This window comes from Diabrotica virgifera, chromosome 1 (assembly GCF_917563875.1).
Source record: "Diabrotica virgifera virgifera chromosome 1, PGI_DIABVI_V3a".
NCBI lineage: Eukaryota > Metazoa > Arthropoda > Insecta > Coleoptera > Chrysomelidae > Diabrotica > Diabrotica virgifera.
The window spans coordinates 250,459,363-250,472,104 of NC_065443.1; positions in this window are offsets into that span (position 1 = coordinate 250,459,363).

The window sequence follows — 12,742 nt, forward strand, 5'->3', positions numbered from 1 at the left end:
TACTTGGTTTATAACAATTAAGCAACCTAACTAACGCCATTTTGAATTTAAAGGTGTATAGTTTATGTGTACAAGTTTGAGGAGACTTTGATCTCCAACAGAGTGGTTAATAAAGCTTTAAAAATGACGTCCTAACAAAATCGATTCGTGGTCGGTGGAGGGGAAATATTAAAATCCGTGCACTTAAAAAATAAAATTGATTCTTCAAGCATATGCTGCGATTAATATCTCCGGAGGTTGTTGATAGATTTTGATAATAATTTTTTTAATTTGCATGTACTCGTAGTCCTTTAGAGAACGTTATGTATACCTACCAAACATTACAAAATGTTTGAGGAACCCCCCTTATCACTCAGGGATATGAAAAATCGATTACGACCAATTCAAAGACATACCGAATATACATATATAATTTCATAAAAATCGGTCAAGCAGTCTCGAAGAAGAGAGAGGCCACAAATGAGATGGGTAGAAGACATTAAAAAATAGCCGGAGCAAATTGGAAGTATATTGCTCAGGATAGAGATCGATGGAAGGGGCTGGGAGAATCCTATCTCGAATAGAAAAAGAAGAAGAAGAGAAATATGTAGAGATCAGAATAAAATAGTATGTCTTGAAGGCAGGGACCAATAAATTGTTTCTACTCGGGGCCACTCATTGCAAGACATTATTTTATAAATCTCAAGACAATAAAATGAAAATAGTTTAAACCAAATGCAAAATTATAATAATAATAATAGTAATAATGTTTATTTAGGAATAACAATAAAGATTTACAAAAAAAAAGCATAATGAGTACTACCTAAATAAACATAAATAACTCACTGAAGTTGAGCTACCCTGTATATATATATATATATATATATATATATATATATATATATATATATATATATAAAGAATGTTAAGTAAGCGAGTACAACTATAAACATAGAAAAGAAAAATCATTGGCAAATAACTCGCAATGTGAATGTGAATACAAAATTAACAATATAAAAAGATGGAATGCAACTGCAGACACGTGTTTCTGACTAATTAGTCGTCATCAGTACATCAGTATATATATATATATATATATATATATATATATATATATATATATATATATATATATATATATATATAGAACTGGATTCGAAATCCGATGTATTTATCGACCGTGCAAGTATATTCTATAACACTATAAAACAGTGTTGAAATTATCGGGAATTGCGGTCTGTGGCTTAGATTGAAACTACATTTAATTCTGTTGAATTCGATATTTCGATGAGTATTTATTAATTTTTCATCTTCATCAGGAACAAACTACAAAATTAACTAACAGTTAGGTACAAACATAATATTACAATGATATAACTTACGAATTGTTGTAGGTATGTTATATAAAGCAATTTAACTTAAAGCTATGCATGTCGTTTCACGAGAACGTCGAGGGCGGCACTGAGTCAGGTATCTTTTCTCACATGTGTTAAGGGTCAAAAGTTCCAATATCGAGCCATCTGTTTAATATTCTGCTATTTTTCGAATTTTAAAACATTGCAATAAATTTCGCTTAATCTACTTGTGTCTGATTTGTAATTAATTGAACGTTTATTACTGTTTATGTGGTACATCTCGAGGAACAATCTTTTCTTATAATTGCTTTCTGAATCTAAGATCTTGATATCTGACAAATTAAATTGGTGTCCTGTTGTTATGGAATGGTGTGCTGCTGCACAAGTATTTTTGTGTGTTTTACAATCACTTTTGTGCTGCGTTATTCTTTGTTTCAGCCATTGCGATGTTTGTCCTATATACTGCCCATCACATTCGAGACAAGAAAGTTGATAGATGATATGACTCTGATTTAGAAGCGGTGTCTGGTCTTTAAGCTTCGAGAATAAGCTGTAGTTGGATATGCTATTGTATTTCGCTATTTTGATTTTAGGAATTCCGTTCAGCAGCTTGATTATATTGTTGGTTAAGCCATTTATGAAGGGCAACTTTTTGTAAATCACGGGATCTGATGGTCTGTTGTCACGTTGCCCGTCGTATAAGTCTGAGTTATATATCAGTTGCTTAAGAATTTTACTTGGATAGCCGTTGTTCAAGAATATGTTGTAGAGTGTTTTTAAATTCTTTTGTGTGAACAGGTCATTGCTGATGTGTAAAATTCTGTTTTTCATTGCCACAACAGTGTTGTGTTTTTGGCTTTTCGAGTGCTGAGAGAAATAATTTATATATCTTCCAGAGTCAGTTGGTTTCTGATACCAATCCAAAATTATCTTGTTCTCTGTGGTTCTTATCACCTTAGTGTCTAAAAAGGGCACACTTTGTTCTTTCTCCTCCTCAACGGTAAATTGTAGGTGTTTGTGAAATCCATTGAAGAGGTCCAGTGTAGTTTGAATAGAGTCCTCGGGGATCGCACTTATCACATCATCCACATATTTGTATATGAACGGTAACTTGAACGGTAGTCGTGGAATTACTATATTAATTAGATGATCTAAAACTATGGTGGCTAGAATGGGGCTGATAGGAGAGCCCATGGGAGTGCCAAAGATTTGTGAGTAAAAAGTTCCACCGAAAGAAAAGTAAACATTAGAAAAAATAAAATCGATTAGTTTGAAGAAGTTATTCTTACTTAGTGCGGTGTTGGGTTCTATTAAGAGCCAATTTTGCTCTAAAATTTCAATAATCAAGTTAAGAGGAATATTCGTGAAAAGCGATACCGCATCTAAGGATATAAGTACATAGGTTTGAGGAATTGTAACATTCTTAATTAGTTCTACAAACGTAAATGTATCTTTCACATTATAATTAGTTTGATATCCAAAAGTGGCAGTTAGAATGTTTGCCAAGTATTTCGAAATGTTGTATGTAGTGGAGTTGATTGAGCTGATGATAGGGCGAAGAGGAACATTGCTTTTGTGAATTTTTGGTAGACAGTATAACTTTGGAAACATCGAGTTGTAGATCATTAGTTGTTTTGCAGCATTAGCGTCTATCTCACCTATGGATTTCAGGTTCTTAATAATATTGTTGTATTTGGTTTGTATTTTCACCGTTGGATCAGTGTTTAATTTGGTGTACGTGGAAGAATCCTGTAGCATTATCTCAGTTTTATCCATATATTCTGATTTATCCATGGCAACCGTACACCCACCTTTGTCTGATTGCAAAATGTATAGATCTGGATTTGATTTCAAAAACTTGCGTGTTTTTTCAAACATCTTGTTGAAGTGGTTTGGTTTGTTTGTTGTAGTGTGGTTCACATAATTAGTTATGATATTGGTTGCTCTAGCTCGTACGACATCCTTTGATTCATCTGGAATATCATCCACTATATTTTCTAAGTCTGCAACAAACCTATCTAGTCTGACATCTTTACCAACACAGGGCACACTAAATTTAGGTCCCAATGATAAGAAATTTGCGACTTCTTCCGGTATGGCTATGCTAGAGATATTTTTAAACCATTTGCTGTTGTCTTTAAATACACGGTTGTGTTTTTCGTTATTGCTGTATAGTCGTTCAAATTTGTTGATGTTCGTAAGTTTTATTTTCTCAAATTCAGATCTAAATTTTCTTTTCAGACGATTTTCGTATTCACGTATCATATCAGTTGGAAGAATCTCAGAAAGTTCAGATTTGATGTTACATATAAGTCGATTATATCTCGAGATGTTATTGCAAGTAATTTTTATTTCTAATGATAATGTTTTCTTGTTAGTGCTCGACATAAAACTGTTAATCCTATTAGTCATGCTAAAATTGTTACCTGTTGTCAATAAGTAATGTAGATTTTTGGTGCCGTCTTGAACGTGTCGTGGAAACGTGTTTGATGTTCTACACCTCAATAAGAAAATTCTTCTATTGGTGACACTTGCTAGCTTGATGTTGATGCTTGACCATTGCTTCATTAACTTTGTTGTTGTATAGCCATAGGTGTTTGATATTTGTTGATAGAAACCCATCATTTATACAGAACTGGATTCGAAATCCGATGTATTTATCGACCGTGCAAGTATATTCTATAACACTATAAAACAGTGTTGAAATTATCGGGAATTGCGGTCTGTGGCTTAGATTGAAACTACATTTAATTCTGTTGAATTCGATATTTCGATGAGTATTTATTAATTTTTCATCTTCATCAGGAACAAACTACAAAATTAACTAACAGTTAGGTACAAACATAATATTACAATGATATAACTTACGAATTGTTGTAGGTATGTTATATAAAGCAATTTAACTTAAAGCTATGCATGTCGTTTCACGAGAACGTCGAGGGCGGCACTGAGTCAGGTATCTTTTCTCACATGTGTTAAGGGTCAAAAGTTCCAATATCGAGCCATCTGTTTAATATTCTGCTATTTTTCGAATTTTAAAACATTGCAATAAATTTCGCTTAATCTACTTGTGTCTGATTTGTAATTAATTGAACGTTTATTACTGTTTATGTGGTACATCTCGAGGAACAATCTTTTCTTATAATTGCTTTCTGAATCTAAGATCTTGATATCTGACAAATTAAATTGGTGTCCTGTTGTTATGGAATGGTGTGCTGCTGCACAAGTATTTTTGTGTGTTTTACAATCACTTTTGTGCTGCGTTATTCTTTGTTTCAGCCATTGCGATGTTTGTCCTATATACTGCCCATCACATTCGAGACAAGAAAGTTGATAGATGATATGACTCTGATTTAGAAGCGGTGTCTGGTCTTTAAGCTTCGAGAATAAGCTGTAGTTGGATATGCTATTGTATTTCGCTATTTTGATTTTAGGAATTCCGTTCAGCAGCTTGATTATATTGTTGGTTAAGCCATTTATGAAGGGCAACTTTTTGTAAATCACGGGATCTGATGGTCTGTTGTCACGTTGCCCGTCGTATAAGTCTGAGTTATATATCAGTTGCTTAAGAATTTTACTTGGATAGCCGTTGTTCAAGAATATGTTGTAGAGTGTTTTTAAATTCTTTTGTGTGAACAGGTCATTGCTGATGTGTAAAATTCTGTTTTTCATTGCCACAACAGTGTTGTGTTTTTGGCTTTTCGAGTGCTGAGAGAAATAATTTATATATCTTCCAGAGTCAGTTGGTTTCTGATACCAATCCAAAATTATCTTGTTCTCTGTGGTTCTTATCACCTTAGTGTCTAAAAAGGGCACACTTTGTTCTTTCTCCTCCTCAACGGTAAATTGTAGGTGTTTGTGAAATCCATTGAAGAGGTCCAGTGTAGTTTGAATAGAGTCCTCGGGGATCGCACTTATCACATCATCCACATATTTGTATATGAACGGTAACTTGAACGGTAGTCGTGGAATTACTATATTAAATAGATGATCTAAAACTATGGTGGCTAGAATGGGGCTGATAGGAGAGCCCATGGGAGTGCCAAAGATTTGTGAGTAAAAAGTTCCACCGAAAGAAAAGTAAACATTAGAAAAAATAAAATCGATTAGTTTGAAGAAGTTATTCTTACTTAGTGTGGTGTTGGGTTCTATTAAGAGCCAATTTTGCTCTAAAATTTCAATAATCAAGTTAAGAGGAATATTCGTGAAAAGCGATACCGCATCTAAGGATATAAGTACATAGGTTTGAGGAATTGTAACATTCTTAATTAGTTCTACAAACGTAAATGTATCTTTCACATTATAATTAGTTTGATATTCAAAAGTGGCAGTTAGAATGTTTGCCAAGTATTTCGAGATGTTGTATGTAGTGGAGTTGATTGAGCTGATGATAGGGCGAAGAGGAACATTGCTTTTGTGAATTTTTGGTAGACAGTATAACTTTGGAAACATCGAGTTGTAGATCATTAGTTGTTTTGCAGCATTAGCGTCTATCTCACCTATGGATTTCAGGTTCTTAATAATATTGTTGTATTTGGTTTGTATTTTCACCGTTGGATCAGTGTTTAATTTGGTGTACGTGGAAGAATCCTGTAGCATTATCTCAGTTTTATCCATATATTCTGATTTATCCATGGCAACCGTACACCCACCTTTGTCTGATTGCAAAATGTATAGATCTGGATTTGATTTCAAAAACTTGCGTGTTTTTTCAAACATCTTGTTGAAGTGGTTTGGTTTGTTTGTTGTAGTGTGGTTCACATAATTAGTTATGATATTGGTTGCTCTAGCTCGTACGACATCCTTTGATTCATCTGGAATATCATCCACTATATTTTCTAAGTCTGCAACAAACCTATCTAGTCTGACATCTTTACCAACACAGGGCACACTAAATTTAGGTCCCAATGATAAGAAATTTGCGACTTCTTCCGGTATGGCTATGCTAGAGATATTTTTAAACCATTTGCTATTGTCTTTAAATACACGGTTGTGTTTTTCGTTATTGCTGTATAGTCGTTCAAATTTGTTGATGTTCGTAAGTTTTATTTTCTCAAATTCAGATCTAAATTTTCTTTTCAGACGATTTTCGTATTCACGTATCATATCAGTTGGAAGAATCTCAGAAAGTTCAGATTTGATGTTACATATAAGTCGATTATATCTCGAGATGTTATTGCAAGTAATTTTTATTTCTAATGATAATGTTTTCTTGTTAGTGCTCGACATAAAACTGTTAATCCTATTAGTCATGCTAAAATTGTTACCTGTTGTCAATAAGTAATGTAGATTTTTGGTGCCGTCTTGAACGTGTCGTGGAAACGTGTTTGATGTTCTACACCTCAATAAGAAAATTCTTCTATTGGTGACACTTTCTAGCTTGATGTTGATGCTTGACCATTGCTTCATTAACTTTGTTGTTGTATAGCCATAGGTGTTTGATATTTGTTGATAGAAACCCATCATTTATACAGAACTGGATTCGAAATCCGATGTATTTATCGACCGTGCAAGTATATTCTATAACACTATAAAACAGTGTTGAAATTATCGGGAATTGCGGTCTGTGGCTTAGATTGAAACTACATTTAATTCTGTTGAATTCGATATTTCGATGAGTATTTATTAATTTTTCATCTTCATCAGGAACAAACTACAAAATTAACTAACAGTTAGGTACAAACATAATATTACAATGATATAACTTACGAATTGTTGTAGGTATGTTATATAAAGCAATTTAACTTAAAGCTATGCATGTCGTTTCACGAGAACGTCGAGGGCGGCACTGAGTCAGGTATCTTTTCTCACATGTGTTAAGGGTCAAAAGTTCCAATATCGAGCCATCTGTTTAATATTCTGCTATTTTTCGAATTTTAAAACATTGCAATAAATTTCGCTTAATCTACTTGTGTCTGATTTGTAATTAATTGAACGTTTATTACTGTTTATGTGGTACATCTCGAGGAACAATCTTTTCTTATAATTGCTTTCTGAATCTAAGATCTTGATATCTGACAAATTAAATTGGTGTCCTGTTGTTATGGAATGGTGTGCTGCTGCACAAGTATTTTTGTGTGTTTTACAATCACTTTCGTGCTGCGTTATTCTTTGTTTCAGCCATTGCGATGTTTGTCCTATATACTGCCCATCACATTCGAGACAAGAAAGTTGATAGATGATATGACTCTGATTTAGAAGCGGTGTCTGGTCTTTAAGCTTCGAGAATAAGCTGTAGTTGGATATGCTATTGTATTTCGCTATTTTGATTTTAGGAATTCCGTTCAGCAGCTTGATTATATTGTTGGTTAAGCCATTTATGAAGGGCAACTTTTTGTAAATCACGGGATCTGATGGTCTGTTGTCACGTTGCCCGTCGTATAAGTCTGAGTTATATATCAGTTGCTTAAGAATTTTACTTGGATAGCCGTTGTTCAAGAATATGTTGTAGAGTTTTTTTAAATTCTTTTGTGTGAACAGGTCATTGCTGATGTGTAAAATTCTGTTTTTCATTGCCACAACAGTGTTGTGTTTTTGGCTTTTCGAGTGCTGAGAGAAATAATTTATATATCTTCCAGAGTCAGTTGGTTTCTGATACCAATCCAAAATTATCTTGTTCTCTGTGGTTCTTATCACCTTAGTGTCTAAAAAGGGCACACTTTGTTCTTTCTCCTCCTCAACGGTAAATTGTAGGTGTTTGTGAAATCCATTGAAGAGGTCCAGTGTAGTTTGAATAGAGTCCTCGGGGATCGCACTTATCACATCATCCACATATTTGTATATGAACGGTAACTTGAACGGTAGTCGTGGAATTACTATATTAAATAGATGATCTAAAACTATGGTGGCTAGAATGGGGCTGATAGGAGAGCCCATGGGAGTGCCAAAGATTTGTGAGTAAAAAGTTCCACCGAAAGAAAAGTAAACATTAGAAAAAATAAAATCGATTAGTTTGAAGAAGTTATTCTTACTTAGTGTGGTGTTGGGTTCTATTAAGAGCCAATTTTGCTCTAAAATTTCAATAATCAAGTTAAGAGGAATATTCGTGAAAAGCGATACCGCATCTAAGGATATAAGTACATAGGTTTGAGGAATTGTAACATTCTTAATTAGTTCTACAAACGTAAATGTATCTTTCACATTATAATTAGTTTGATATTCAAAAGTGGCAGTTAGAATGTTTGCCAAGTATTTCGAGATGTTGTATGTAGTGGAGTTGATTGAGCTGATGATAGGGCGAAGAGGAACATTGCTTTTGTGAATTTTTGGTAGACAGTATAACTTTGGAAACATCGAGTTGTAGATCATTAGTTGTTTTGCAGCATTAGCGTCTATCTCACCTATGGATTTCAGGTTCTTAATAATATTGTTGTATTTGGTTTGTATTTTCACCGTTGGATCAGTGTTTAATTTGGTGTACGTGGAAGAATCCTGTAGCATTATCTCAGTTTTATCCATATATTCTGATTTATCCATGGCAACCGTACACCCACCTTTGTCTGATTGCAAAATGTATAGATCTGGATTTGATTTCAAAAACTTGCGTGTTTTTTCAAAATACTTGGCAAACATTCTAACGGCCACTTTTGAATATCAAACTAATTATAATGTGAAAGATACATTTACGTTTGTAGAACTAATTAAGAATGTTACAATTCCTCAAACCTATGTACTTATATCCTTAGATGCGGTATCGCTTTTCACGAATATTCCTCTTAACTTGATTATTGAAATTTTAGAGCAAAATTGGCTCTTAATAGAACCCAACACCACACTAAGTAAGAATAACTTCTTCAAACTAATCGATTTTATTTTTTCTAATGTTTACTTTTCTTTCGGTGGAACTTTTTACTCACAAATCTTTGGCACTCCCATGGGCTCTCCTATCAGCCCCATTCTAGCCACCATAGTTTTAGATCATCTATTTAATATAGTAATTCCACGACTACCGTTCAAGTTACCGTTCATATACAAATATGTGGATGATGTGATAAGTGCGATCCCCGAGGACTCTATTCAAACTACACTGGACCTCTTCAATGGATTTCACAAACACCTACAATTTACCGTTGAGGAGGAGAAAGAACAAAGTGTGCCCTTTTTAGACACTAAGGTGATAAGAACCACAGAGAACAAGATAATTTTGGATTGGTATCAGAAACCAACTGACTCTGGAAGATATATAAATTATTTCTCTCAGCACTCGAAAAGCCAAAAACACAACACTGTTGTGGCAATGAAAAACAGAATTTTACACATCAGCAATGACCTGTTCACACAAAAGAATTTAAAAACACTCTACAACATATTCTTGAACAACGGCTATCCAAGTAAAATTCTTAAGCAACTGATATATAACTCAGACTTATACGACGGGCAACGTGACAACAGACCATCAGATCCCGTGATTTACAAAAAGTTGCCCTTCATAAATGGCTTAACCAACAATATAATCAAGCTGCTGAACGGAATTCCTAAAATCAAAATAGCGAAATACAATAGCATATCCAACTACAGCTTATTCTCGAAGCTTAAAGACCAGACACCGCTTCTAAATCAGAGTCATATCATCTATCAACTTTCTTGTCTCGAATGTGATGGGCAGTATATAGGACAAACATCGCAATGGCTGAAACAAAGAATAACGCAGCACAAAAGTGATTGTAAAACACACAAAAATACTTGTGCAGCAGCACACCATTCCATAACAACAGGACACCAATTTAATTTGTCAGATATCAAGATCTTAGATTCAGAAAGCAATTATAAGAAAAGATTGTTCCTCGAGATGTACCACATAAACAGTAATAAACGTTCAATTAATTACAAATCAGACACAAGTAGATTAAGCGAAATTTATTGCAATGTTTTAAAATTCGAAAAATAGCAGAATATTAAACAGATGGCTCGATATTGGAACTTTTGACCCTTAACACATGTGAGAAAAGATACCTGACTCAGTGCCGCCCTCGACGTTCTCGTGAAACGACATGCATAGCTTTAAGTTAAATTGCTTTATATAACATACCTACAACAATTCGTAAGTTATATCATTGTAATATTATGTTTGTACCTAACTGTTAGTTAATTTTGTAGTTTGTTCCTGATGAAGATGAAAAATTAATAAATACTCATCGAAATATCGAATTCAACAGTATTAAATGTAGTTTCAATCTAAGCCACAGACCGCAATTCCCGATAATTTCAACACTGTTTTATAGTGTTATAGAATATATATATATATATATATATATATATATATATATATATATATATATATATATATATATATATATATATATATATATATATATTGCTAATATACATACAAAAGTAGCACCCCTTGTGCGTGAGACTTAAAAATATAATATACTAATTTACAAATATAAACAAGCACAAAAATATTTAACAAATGTATAAATGTATACAGTTATATGAAAATTTATAAAAATACTAAAAACTTCAACATTAATCAAGAAAAAATAAAGATATAATAATTTTAATATAATTTGTGATATAAATGTGGCCACCAATAATTCAAGAAATGTCGCAGTTGATAATAAAAATCTATTTAGATACAATTTTTATTTTGGATACAATTTTTTATTTCTTATTTAAGTTTATTTATTACAATTATTGTCTATTGATAAGTTCTTCCCAGAATTTTGTTGATTTGTTCCCAATCCATTGTTTAATTTCATATTTATATCTATGTTTTTTATAATTTTTAAATTGTTTTAAATTATCCGGTAGCAAATTGTACAATTTGGACCCTATGTAACCAACATATCTTTGAAGGATGGATTTATTACATTTTGGTAGAATTGTATTATGTTTTATATATCTAGTTTGGTGGGCATGACTGTTAAAATTTAATATTATTTTTGTCATGTATATGTATAAGGGCTTTATAATAGAATAATTTACGTACATTTAAAAATTTACTTTCGTTATATAACAGCTCACTAGAATATCTTAACTTTTTCCCGTATATAATTCTAATTAGCCATTTCTGAATAATATTTATAGAATCTAAGTAATTATTGCGTATTCCACCCCATCCTAAAAGGCCATATGTAAGTTGAGATTGTATAAGTGCATAATAAAGAATTTGCAAATGAGTTATTCCTAAAAATTGTTTTAAAAATTTAAATCTTGATAAGAGTCCTCTTAATTTATTTACTATATTATTTGCTTGGGTGTTCCATCGCAAAATGTTTATCAATTATTATACCTAGATATTTAATCTCGTATGTATGTGGAATTTCATTTTTTGCATCAATTTTTAATAAGCCAAGATTTGGGAGGTTATTAACATATGATGTAAATGGTATATATTTTGTTTTTTCTATATTTAAGGTAAGTTTATTAAACTGCAACCATTTCTGAATTGTAGCAAAATCTGTTTCAGCTTTTTGTTTTAAATTATTCCATGTATTTGCATCATAGAAAATAGCTGTGTCATCTGCAAAACTTATTATCTTACCTGTTACATTCATTCTGAATAGATCATTGATATAAATATTGAAGAGAATTGGTCATTACACATTAATATAACATTAAACACTTTACAAATCAAATAAGATTTATTATGTTTATTACTATGGGGTCATCCTATATACTTTATTTACCTAAACTTACCAACTTTTGCAGAAACTACCTAAAAAATACTATATGTTGGAGTTCAAACTTGGACTAATTTGTTTTGGGAAGTAAGTTAACTGATGAACCGATTACTAATTCGTTGTAGGTATATTATTTATTTTATGACTATTTAATTACTAAGAGCCCAAGGCAAGATAATACTTCTTGTAGCAAGCATAATCTCGAGAACTATGAAAACATCTCATTAAACTAACATTAAATTATCTCATTTCATATTAAACAAACTTCAAATTCAAATGCCGAAGCTGATATTTTACTAGACAGATTTATCAAGTTGATCTCATTTTTATATAAGTTGAAACATATACACGTAACAACATAAAACACTATGAAACCATGAAACCCAAATACAAGGTTAATAGATTAGGGCGTAGGTTGTCTCATAACTGTAGACCAATCAAAGGCTGGCTTTTTAAAGGCGGGAATATGTCATCCGTACGACAATTTTAAATTTGTCATAAGAGTCAATGCTAATAAAAGGTTCAAAAACTTAGGTTTTGCAATATATTTTGAGATTTTCTTGGGTATAGGTATATTAAGTGGTTCTTATATTGGTAATTATATCAACTTTTCCCCTAAAAATCAATAGTCTGCTAACAAAAAACTAGAATTCATTTAACACTTATTATGTGTGTTTTAAATGGAGAAAACAATTTAATTAGCACAAAAATCCAAAAAAATAGAAGAAAAAGTTTAAAATCAAAAATACTAATATGTAGGTACTTACTTATTATGTTTTTCGT